The following is a 10,008-nucleotide window of genomic DNA, read 5'->3' as shown; positions in this document are numbered from 1 at the left end:
TCTGGATTCTCAAAAGGTGAATAAGGGGGAAGATTTTAGGTTAAGGTGTTATTGATCATTCTGAGGCTCAGCTACCCATCTAAAGCACGTTTGTGTCTGCTGTACCACAGCAAGACCTCCTGCGCTTGCAACCCCTTAAACAAGGAAGAGGAAAAGTAAAGTTTCACTGAGTGCTTTTGTAGGAAAAATAGATGTGGGAAAAACATTAACATGTGTATTTTACTTATCGTAAGTCCCTTTCGTGTTCTGGAGGTGTGATATGTGTCCTGGCCCCTAAAGAGGATACCTGCGTGCTGGGGAAGACTCTGTACTTCTTCAAGAGGTGTGTGTGGTCAGCATGCTTTACAGCATTGCTCCATATTCTTGTTACCCAGTAATCCTGCTATTAGTGGTGAGGTAATGAAGTCTCCAACAATTGTTTCTGCCCGCAATTTTGTCATTTCCTGTTACAAGTATTTTGGACGTATTTTTCTCTTACTAAGTGCCTGTATATTCATATTTTCCTAAATGATTGAACTTTTATTATTACAGTGTCCTTATTTATCTGTAGTATCCTCTTTGGTCTAAAGTATATTTTGTCTAGTAAGAGTACAGCAAGTCTATCTACCTTATAATTGCTGTTACCAAGGTACAATTTTTTCAATCCTTTCAACTTATTTGCATCTACTATGATTTTTATGTGGCATGTTCTGCATAGTCCTCTACCTGGCACTGTGGAGAGACTGGGTCTGGGTGATGGACTTAGTTCAATGGGGAAATTCTGTTCTAAAGTGACTGTAGGAGACTGGTTTCTTCTCTGTGTTTGGATCGAGGTGAGATGAACAGTTTCCTGCACTTTGTGTGTTCACCATGATGCCCTGCCTCATCACAGGCCCAAAGGCAGCAAGACTCTCCGCTCATGGCCTAAACCTCCCAAACTATGAACCCAAATAAGCCTTTCCCTTTTGAAGTAGATCATTCCAGGTAGTGTAGAGTAGCGACAGAAAGCTGGCTAACACAGAGGCTTGTGGTGGAATGCAGGTAACACACCATGGCACTCGCAACTTCAAAAATCCATTTGACTCGTAGGGGCTGGGGATTTAGCTCAGCGGCATAAGCACCTGCCTTGCAAGCAGGTGGTCGTGAGTTCGATTCCTAGTACCAATAAAAAGTTTAAAAAAAAAAAAGAGCAAACAAAAAAAAATCCATTTGACTCTGTATTTCTAATGCATCAGATGAAGCAGGGTCATGTTTAATGGGACGAGTTACTTATAAATTTGAATTATACAAAAATCAAAACTCTCTTCTCAGATATCACTATTGTTATTCACAAACTACAGGAAAATGCGAGTGAATACCCGCACTGGAAAATTAACCTCATTAGTTAATGTCAGCTGATAGAACTCAAGGATTAGTACCATTCTATGAAAGCATCCCCCACTACACTGTCATGCCATTTTGGTGAAAATTAATTGAACATATACATGTGGCCTATTTCTGTCATGCATATGTTTCTTCCTTTGATACAATGTTTGTATGAATCCACATATCTTATTTCACCAGTACCAAACTGTTGGGTTAGTGTTCTTTACTCTGAGTCTTGCTTGGTAAGTTGAGTTTTCTAATAACATTCCTTTCAAAAATCTCAGTGGGATATTCAAGGAGGCTCCCACTGTCATATAAATTATAAACCCATCACAATTTTATATGAAAAGACTGCTTAATTGTGAATGATATTTAAGTGAATTTACAAAAGGATTTGGAGAAGTAACTTTATTGTCCTCTAATTCATGAACTAAAATCTTTCCATTTATTAAGGTTTTTAATTCATGTCAGTTTGCTTTAAAATTTCAGAGGCAGAAAGTTAGATATCTTTAAGGAAAATAAAGGACAAACAGCAACTAGAAGAAACTATTTGAAACACATATGCTGTTCAAAGGAATTTTATATAAAATACTTCAAGAGCTTGTAAAATTCAGTGAAAGAGGTGTTTTAAAATAAAAAATGAAAATACTCTTTAAAAACAAAATATATAAATTACCTCCAACAACACATAAAGGTGTTCTCTATGAGTAAATTGTTATTTCATTTGTAGGAAATGAGTGGTTCTGGAGATCATAACATTGAGCAAAATGAGCTAGACATGGAAAGATATTCATCAAAAGTCAACAAAGTACAACCATGAATAGGATCCAATCATTACCTAGTTTTGTTGTTTCACTGAAATGAAGCAATAACATTTGTGTATGTATAACAAATGTCATTCTACTGCTTCAGAAAAAGATATGAGTACCAGACAGAAACTGAACGACTTCAAAATCGAAAGTATTTACCATGTCGCCCTTTATGGAAAAAAGATTTTTTTTTTTTAGTGTACTATTTTTTTTTTATTTTATTTAAGGAGAAAAAAGAAAAAAAAACAGAAAAGGGGTACAAGTTGTACAGACTTTCAGAAAAAATAAACAGTAGGTAATCACTAGTTAATTACATATTGTTATGTTAGAAATATTTGTTGAAGTTACAAAATTAAAGCATATAGAGGGGACTTTCAAACAGTGAGACTGAAAACAGTTTTGTTCAATGATCCGACAAAACTCAGTAATATGGTTATCTATCTTATACACTTAAATATATATGCAGTTATATCTTTTAGAGAACTTTCTTTTCCTGTCTTTTGTACAATGACAATTATACATTTTGCATTTTATTAATCCCACAGTTCTTATTACTTTTGTTTTGAAGAAAGTAAAAACAAATGTGACATACCAGGACAGAGTCAGTCAAATCAAAAGGATGTACATAATAGATAATGTAAAAACAAAATACAAGGTGATCAACAATGGTTACCATACTGCCTCTTGCTATCTTAAGAAGAATTGCCTAAATCATCAGTTATAATAAAATTGAACAAAACAGTAAAGAATAAGACCAATAAAACCAAAACATTGGAGACATTAGATGACTTCAAAAGAAGATAATAGTCGTCCAGAATGGGTGTCACAATGAATTTTATTGTCTTCATAGTTGTTGCCTATACTTTGAAACTTGGTACTATCAAGCATAACAGAATAGAGGAAAATCAGTCAAAACAAGATGGTGAGAGCAATACAGAGATTCAAATCAAGTTAATAGGAAATCAAAGTGGGTTACTATAATATATCCTGCTATTTTTTTATTTATTATTCCCTTAATTAAAAGGATAAAAATGAAGAAATAGATAATAAAAAGGAGATTGAGATTTAAAAAAAGAGGGCAAAACAACAAAACAGCACAGGTCAAAACATAGCTCTTTAAGCAAAATAGTGTTTCATCACAAGATAATCTCGACATAATAGTAGTTACCATAGTGTCTCTTCCCTTAAAATCTTTTAGTATAACTTCATATACTGTAGGATCAAATGTATCAAGACAATGTAAAACCGTTCAAGAGAATGACAGTATTACAGGGTATTTAGAATCAACTAACAGAATATGAACAATTGTTTCTGTATAATCTCCTTGTCTATAAAAGTTTTTGTTTATATTATCACATACAATAAAATCCAGTAAGATACAACACATTACAACCGATGGAGATAGAACAACAAAAGCTTGATGGGACTTCAAAACAAGAGGATATTAAATCAGCACTACCTATTATGATGTCTTGTTTTCTCCAAAATGGCTGTTCCTACCATCCAACCTTCTCTGCCTCGTTTCTGTTGAGCTCTTTTTCTGTCATTAGTTGTCAGTTTGTCCTCTTCATTTCACTTTCTGCTCCACTCATTGTAGCCACTCTGCCACTGTTTCTGGAATCTTGGTATTTTTCATTTTTAAGAATATCCTGCAGTAACCTCTGTAGAGTTGAATTGGTGGTTGCAAATTCCCCTAGTCCCTCTTTATCCTGGAAGCACCTTGTTTTTTCAACAATTTCTAAGGACAGTTGTGCAGGATATATCAATCTTGGCTGGAGATTATTATCTTTCAAAGCTTGAATTATTTCCCCCCATGCTCTTCGTGATTTGATGGTTTGTGCCGAGAAGTCTGCTGTAATTCTAATGGGTGTTCCCTTGTAAGTGATCTGTTTCTTGTCTTTGATGGCTTTTAATATTCTGTTCTTATATTGGATTTCTGGAATTTTGATTATTATATGCCTGGGTGTAGCTCTGTTTGGGTTGTAGGTGGCTGGGGTGCTGTATACCTCATACATCTGAGTATCTTTACCTTTTGCTAAATTAGGGAAATTCTCCTGGATTATTTCGGTGGATAGCTTTTGTAGTTCATTTGTTTGAGTCCCTACTTCTTCTTTTATTTTCTTAATTCTTAAGTTATAGATCCTCTTATCACCTTCTAGTCTTTGTATTATTGCTGTTTGTTTTCTTGTTATTTTTAAGAAGTTTTTCATTTCATGGTCCCACCTTACAAATCTTCCCTCCAGTTCTGATAATCTATCCTTAGTTTCTTTCAAGCTGTTATGCCAGCTTTCAATGGAGTTTTTAGTTTCCTGGTAATCTCTTTGAACCTGCTTTCTGTATTCTATGTTTTCTCTATTTTCTCCATCAAACAATTTTCCCCTTTTTTGCTGTTCTTCCATTCCACCGTCTGTTTTTTCTTGGGTGGTGCTTAGCATTTCTCTAACTATTCTACTTATTTCTTGATTTATTTCATTAAATACTTCATTTTTGAACTTGTCTATGAGGCTCCGGAGATACCACTTTATGTCTATAGGTGCCATGTTTCATACTGCATGTTTTCTGTCTTCATTCTCTTTTGCATTTACCTTTCCTGCATCGGTGTTCTCAGGGTTGGGCACTGAGGACCCTTTCTTGTTGCTCCCTTTTCCCATACATTTTGTTCCTTCCATACAAGCATATGTAGGAGGCCTAGTTTTTTTTTTTTTTTTTTTTCTCTTTTTCTGTTACAATTTCTTTGAATCTGCCAGCTAGGTGTCCCCGCCCACTGCAGTGTACTAGAGAGACATAGACCTGGGCAGCCTCTGCTGGGCCCACCCCTCCAGGTCAACCTACTGAATGCTTCCCTGCGAAGGTGCACCACCAGGTGCAGGGACCTGATTTGGGCTAGCCTACTGGATCTTAGTCCGCGGCATCACCAGGCTAAGTGCCCCCCACCACTCCTGCTTGAGAGGGGAATATGCAACTAAAGTCACTGCAGGGCCCTGTTCTGGCTAGTCTGTTCATTCCCCGAATGTCCTCTGTTGGAGCCTCCTAGTCTATGAAAGGGACCCCACTTCTCTCACTAACCGCAGGTTGATGCAGGGCTCCCTGCCAGTCCCGCCCTTAATGCCATTTGGTTCACCAATTTCAGCTCTCAGAGCTTTCGCACATCTTTCTTCCTGCCATGTGGACTGGGACACAGTATCGGCAGCAGGAAATTCAAATCCCGGCTTCCAATGGCGCGGGATCCAGCTTCCACACTGAGATTTTATCTCTTCCTGTTATATCATCAGGATTGCTTTTCCAGTTGGTTTCTCTCAGCTTAGTTCGTTCCTGGGTCAGCAGGGTACATCTCCCCTCGCGTAGGACTCCTCACATGGCACCGCTCCTGGATTCTAAACTGATAATCTCAGAGAGCCTCCATGGCTGCTGTTATTTGTCTGCCATGTTCTTGCAGAAGTTGGAAAAAAGATTTAAGACATACTATACATTTTTAATTATCAATGCATGACCCTCAAAGCTGAAAATATTTACTATTTGATCTTTTATAGAAAAAGGATTTTTCAATGAATTATGAGTAAATGTCATTAGATACCACTATATGTCCATTATGTTAGCTAAAGACATGGAGTTTTGACAGAGGCATAGAATAGTTATCTAACTTCAACGTTATTTCAGGATAAATTTCCCTCATTGTGAAGAACTCACAGGATCTGAAGTGGATAGGGGAGGGAGGAGATCATGCAACCTGAGGGTCAGTGGTTGCCTCTGAAGGGACCACAGGCAGGTGTTGTAATCCTGTTTTCACATTACTATAAGCCTGTTTTTTTTTCTTGGTATTTCCAGTGCCAACCAATTCTTCCAGAACCTAGAGTGACACACCTGAGTGCAAGGCTGCAAACGTTTCATAACTGACTTCAACAAGGGCAAAACCTTCCAACAGAAGCAACCAATGACCACACAGGAACACTCGCTAATTTAGTGTTCTAACTGAGTCAGAGTTTGCTGAATAAAAACAATCAAAAACTCTAAGGAAACTGTCCAGTGGAACTTTCTTACATGACCACAAGGGGGAAATGCTGCTTTAGAGAACATTAAAGTCTGTCTCTTCCGCTCATATTCATCAAATGGCCAGAGGTTATCATTTTAAGATCTAATAAATTATTCTACCCAAGTCTTCAATTTATTTAGGTAACAAATGTGTCTATGCATCTATCCATCTAACTAGTCCACCAAACTAAACAGTGTCTGTTTATCCTCATTTCAGTGGGCTGAAGAATTGAAGCCATCCTTTGTAGGCTGTGCCACATTAACTTCTCACTCATACATAGCCCAGTAGGCAGCCATACTGATTTAACTGATTCTATAATTTCCTGCCCCATTCTTTTCACTAGGAAAGTCCTCTCATGGCTTAAGAGCCAGTGCAAGGACGTCTTCCATTATGACCCTTCTCTAAGTGAGTCGAGAAGCAGACTTGATCTTTCATTCTCAAACACCAACACATCTGGGTATTCAGACCTCTGCTAGGATGCCTCTTGCTGTCCATGAATATGGAAACTAGGTTGGAAACAGCGTTTCTCAAGGATGTCATACAAGAACTGCTTAGCTAACAGGCATTTAGTGGACACTCAGAACATGTGAACCATTATCTCATATCCTCAGTTCCACTACTCAGGGGTGCAAGCTCCTTAACCAGTCATAGTCTGGAAGTAATGAATGGAAAAAAATCAGAAATAAGCAATTAATTCCAAACTGAATAACTTTCTGCAATGTATGATTAAATTCCCTGCCATCCTGCTCCAACCCAGCTTATGATACATCTCTGTGTACAGAGTGTCCATGCTCTGTATACTGCCTGACCACTTATCAGTTAGTGGCCATCTCACTGTAAGAATTACTTTCAAGGTGTTGTAGAGAGTGTGTTTAGCAATCCTTATTTTACTTAATAAAATTCCCAAAGTGCAAGATCATTGTGTTAGTAATGTGGATGTGCCAGAAAAAGGCTATGAAGTGCTTTTTGTAGGTAAAAAAAAGAGGCAAGCTTATCATACTATGTAAGTATAGCAAAAAAAAAAAAAAAACAAGCATAGTGTACATATGGTTTCAGACATTCTTTGGGAGCTTTGTAATGTACCTAGCACATATAAAGCTACTAGGGAAAGGCATGCTCTACCAAATGCGTGTCTAACTGAATGAGTAAATGAACAGCAAAAGCACCAACACTTGGATAAAAAATAGAAATCACACCATTCAGGGGTGGCATAAAATGGGATGGAGCAGAATCTCCTATTGAATTGTGATGGTGTTTTCAGTTGAATATGAGACAGTATCAAATACAGGTACAACAAAAACCACTCTGTGCTTCAGGGAAAAAAAAAAAAAACCTTTGTTTGTTTGGTTGGTTGGTTGGTTGTGGTCTTTTTTTCTTTTTTTTTTTTCTTTTTGTTTCAGGAATTGAACTCATGACCTCAAGCTTTCCAGGTAGGCTATTATGCCACTGAGCTAAAGTCCCAGTCCCCAAAAAGCTGCCTTTATATTCCTTTATGTTTTACAATTTATACTACAGACTTTCCTATTACATACTTGTTGTGTTGGGCTACTGGAACCAGGCAAGGTGAACCCAAGAAGGTTTGGAGTGAATAGCTTTATTTACACTGGTGGACCTGACCAGGACCACTCCCAAAAGAAGTCAGGTCCCAAAGGCTCAGGGAGGGAAGCTTTTAGGCTTTTAGGGTGTCGCAAGCAGAAGTACAAGGCAAAGTGGCCTGCCACTTGTGGATTGGTTTTTACAATGTGCCTCATAGTGACCATTTCTGGGAAACAGAGTGACAGAAACTATAACAGGAACTAAAGTAAACTGCAGGTTACCTGATGTTCCAATGTGGGGGTGGCATTTTCTGCCATAGTTGTAGTCAGGGTTTATAAGGGAATAGATTTAATACTAGACACATAATTTATAGGATTGTTTTATAGTATTCACAAAAAGAGTCAAATGCAGAAAAGTGCAAGAGATCTGTTCATACACTAGAGAGCCAAAGAATCCACCTGAGAGCCTGTATCCTGATAATGTCCTCCAGGAGACCAGCTCAAGGCCTACAGCCCACAAGGTCTCATGCAAGTCTGTATCAAAGATCTACACTGCAAAGGCTCAAAAGCCTATGTTGGAAGTCAGAAAGTCTGCACCAGTGCCAGCAGACTGAAGTATCTACCCTAGAGACAGAAGGCTCAGTTCAAAGTAAGGTTAAGAACTCCCCAAAGAGAACTGCAGTCATCCTCAACCACAAGAAGTATCTGAGCTCCTTTGACAGTGAAAACAGCTGAACTCATAGCAGGAAAACCAGCACGTCAAGCTCCTCCAGCAGCTGTGTACCATCTCTCCTCCCGTTCTCCGTGTATGCTGTTGGCAGCAATCCTCAAGTGAGCCTTCCACACCCAGAATCATGCTGACTCAGTTCAGCTGGCTGTTACATGTTGTCCATTTGATAATTGACCACAGTTTTGTAGTTAGTTTGCTTTGGAATTTTTCAGATTCTGCCATTATTTGTCAGAATTAATTGCTCATATTTTCATATTCCATGAAAATGAAGTGTGAAGAAAATATTGAATGCTTATTTAAACACAGAATGAGAGCTACCAAAAATGTTCTTTTTCCAGGTGACCAAACCTCATATCTTCTCGAGTCCTCAGAAAGTTTTCTTCATTTTCTAATTATTAGATCAAAGCTCTCCAAAATGAATTATTCCAGGATTTCCTAATTTTTCTCTGTAGATTTTTAGAGATACAAATTTGCCTGATCTGTATAAAAAGACAGGGAAACTGCTCAATGATTTAATGACTTTCTATCATTTCCTAAGATTATTTAAAATATGGATACCTCTGAAAGACTGAAATAAAGTTGAGGACATTAATCTTTATGTTCTCTTTTTTTCTGATCCATGACCTTAGCCTGTAATGAAACATTATCCCCACCGTGTGTCCTTATTTAACATTAATAGTATTTGTAAAAACACTGAAATGTCCTCATAGGTTTTAATCTTCTGGCTTCATGAGATCCCCTCTCTTCTACTATCAAAAAATAATCTGATTACTAGTGAGCTGCACAACTGTTACAGCATATGATATTTAATATTCTAGGAGGTGTGAGGAGATTAGGAGAGAGAATTTTGAAATGAATCTTATCTACATTTAGAAAAGGGATTGCAAAGGACTATGTTTTCAACAATTCTAAATTTGGAAAGAATAGAGAAGTGTTTCCTTTGCCACTAAGAGATTTAAGAGCAAGCACTTGTGAAAGGGTAGTGCCCGTTGAAAGATTAAAAATCAGTGTGAAGTTAGAGTCAGTCCCAGCCATCTGGGAAGAATCAAAAAGCCACTTTGTGTTTGCACTGAGCCCCAGTTTCTGGAGAAATAGGCAAGATTATGGGCCCATCATTTTTAGTTTTAGAATCTGACTTCACATGTGAGTTGTAGAAAAGAAACCCCAAGATATGCTGCTAATTTGGAGGAATAAGAAAATTGTATTAAAGACAAAATCATGCAAGTAGAAATCCTTTCAATTTTACATTAGTGAAACTTAATTTGAACCTGTAACCTCCAGGACATCAAGAGAAAACATTATGCTGCTTTATGCCACCATGTTTGTTATAATTCCTTACAGCAATAATCAGAAAATACAAAAACAAAAATAAGGACTAATCAACTAACATAGCTCATTTAGTGGTAAAAATTTGTTAACCTGCATGCAATTCACACCAATAAGTTTTAAAACTTTTGTGAAAAGAAACAACTTAATGAAACTACATATTGTTCAAAATAGCTCAAGAAGAAATAGAAAAACTAAATAGAACTATAATCATTAAAATTGGCTGGCAATAAT

This window comes from Cavia porcellus, unplaced genomic scaffold, assembly GCF_034190915.1.
Source record: "Cavia porcellus strain 051 isolate PalLab524CR breed Dunkin Hartley unplaced genomic scaffold, mCavPor4.1 scaffold_26, whole genome shotgun sequence".
Taxonomy (NCBI): domain Eukaryota; kingdom Metazoa; phylum Chordata; class Mammalia; order Rodentia; family Caviidae; genus Cavia; species Cavia porcellus.
Note: the sequence above shows the minus strand (reverse complement) of the source record.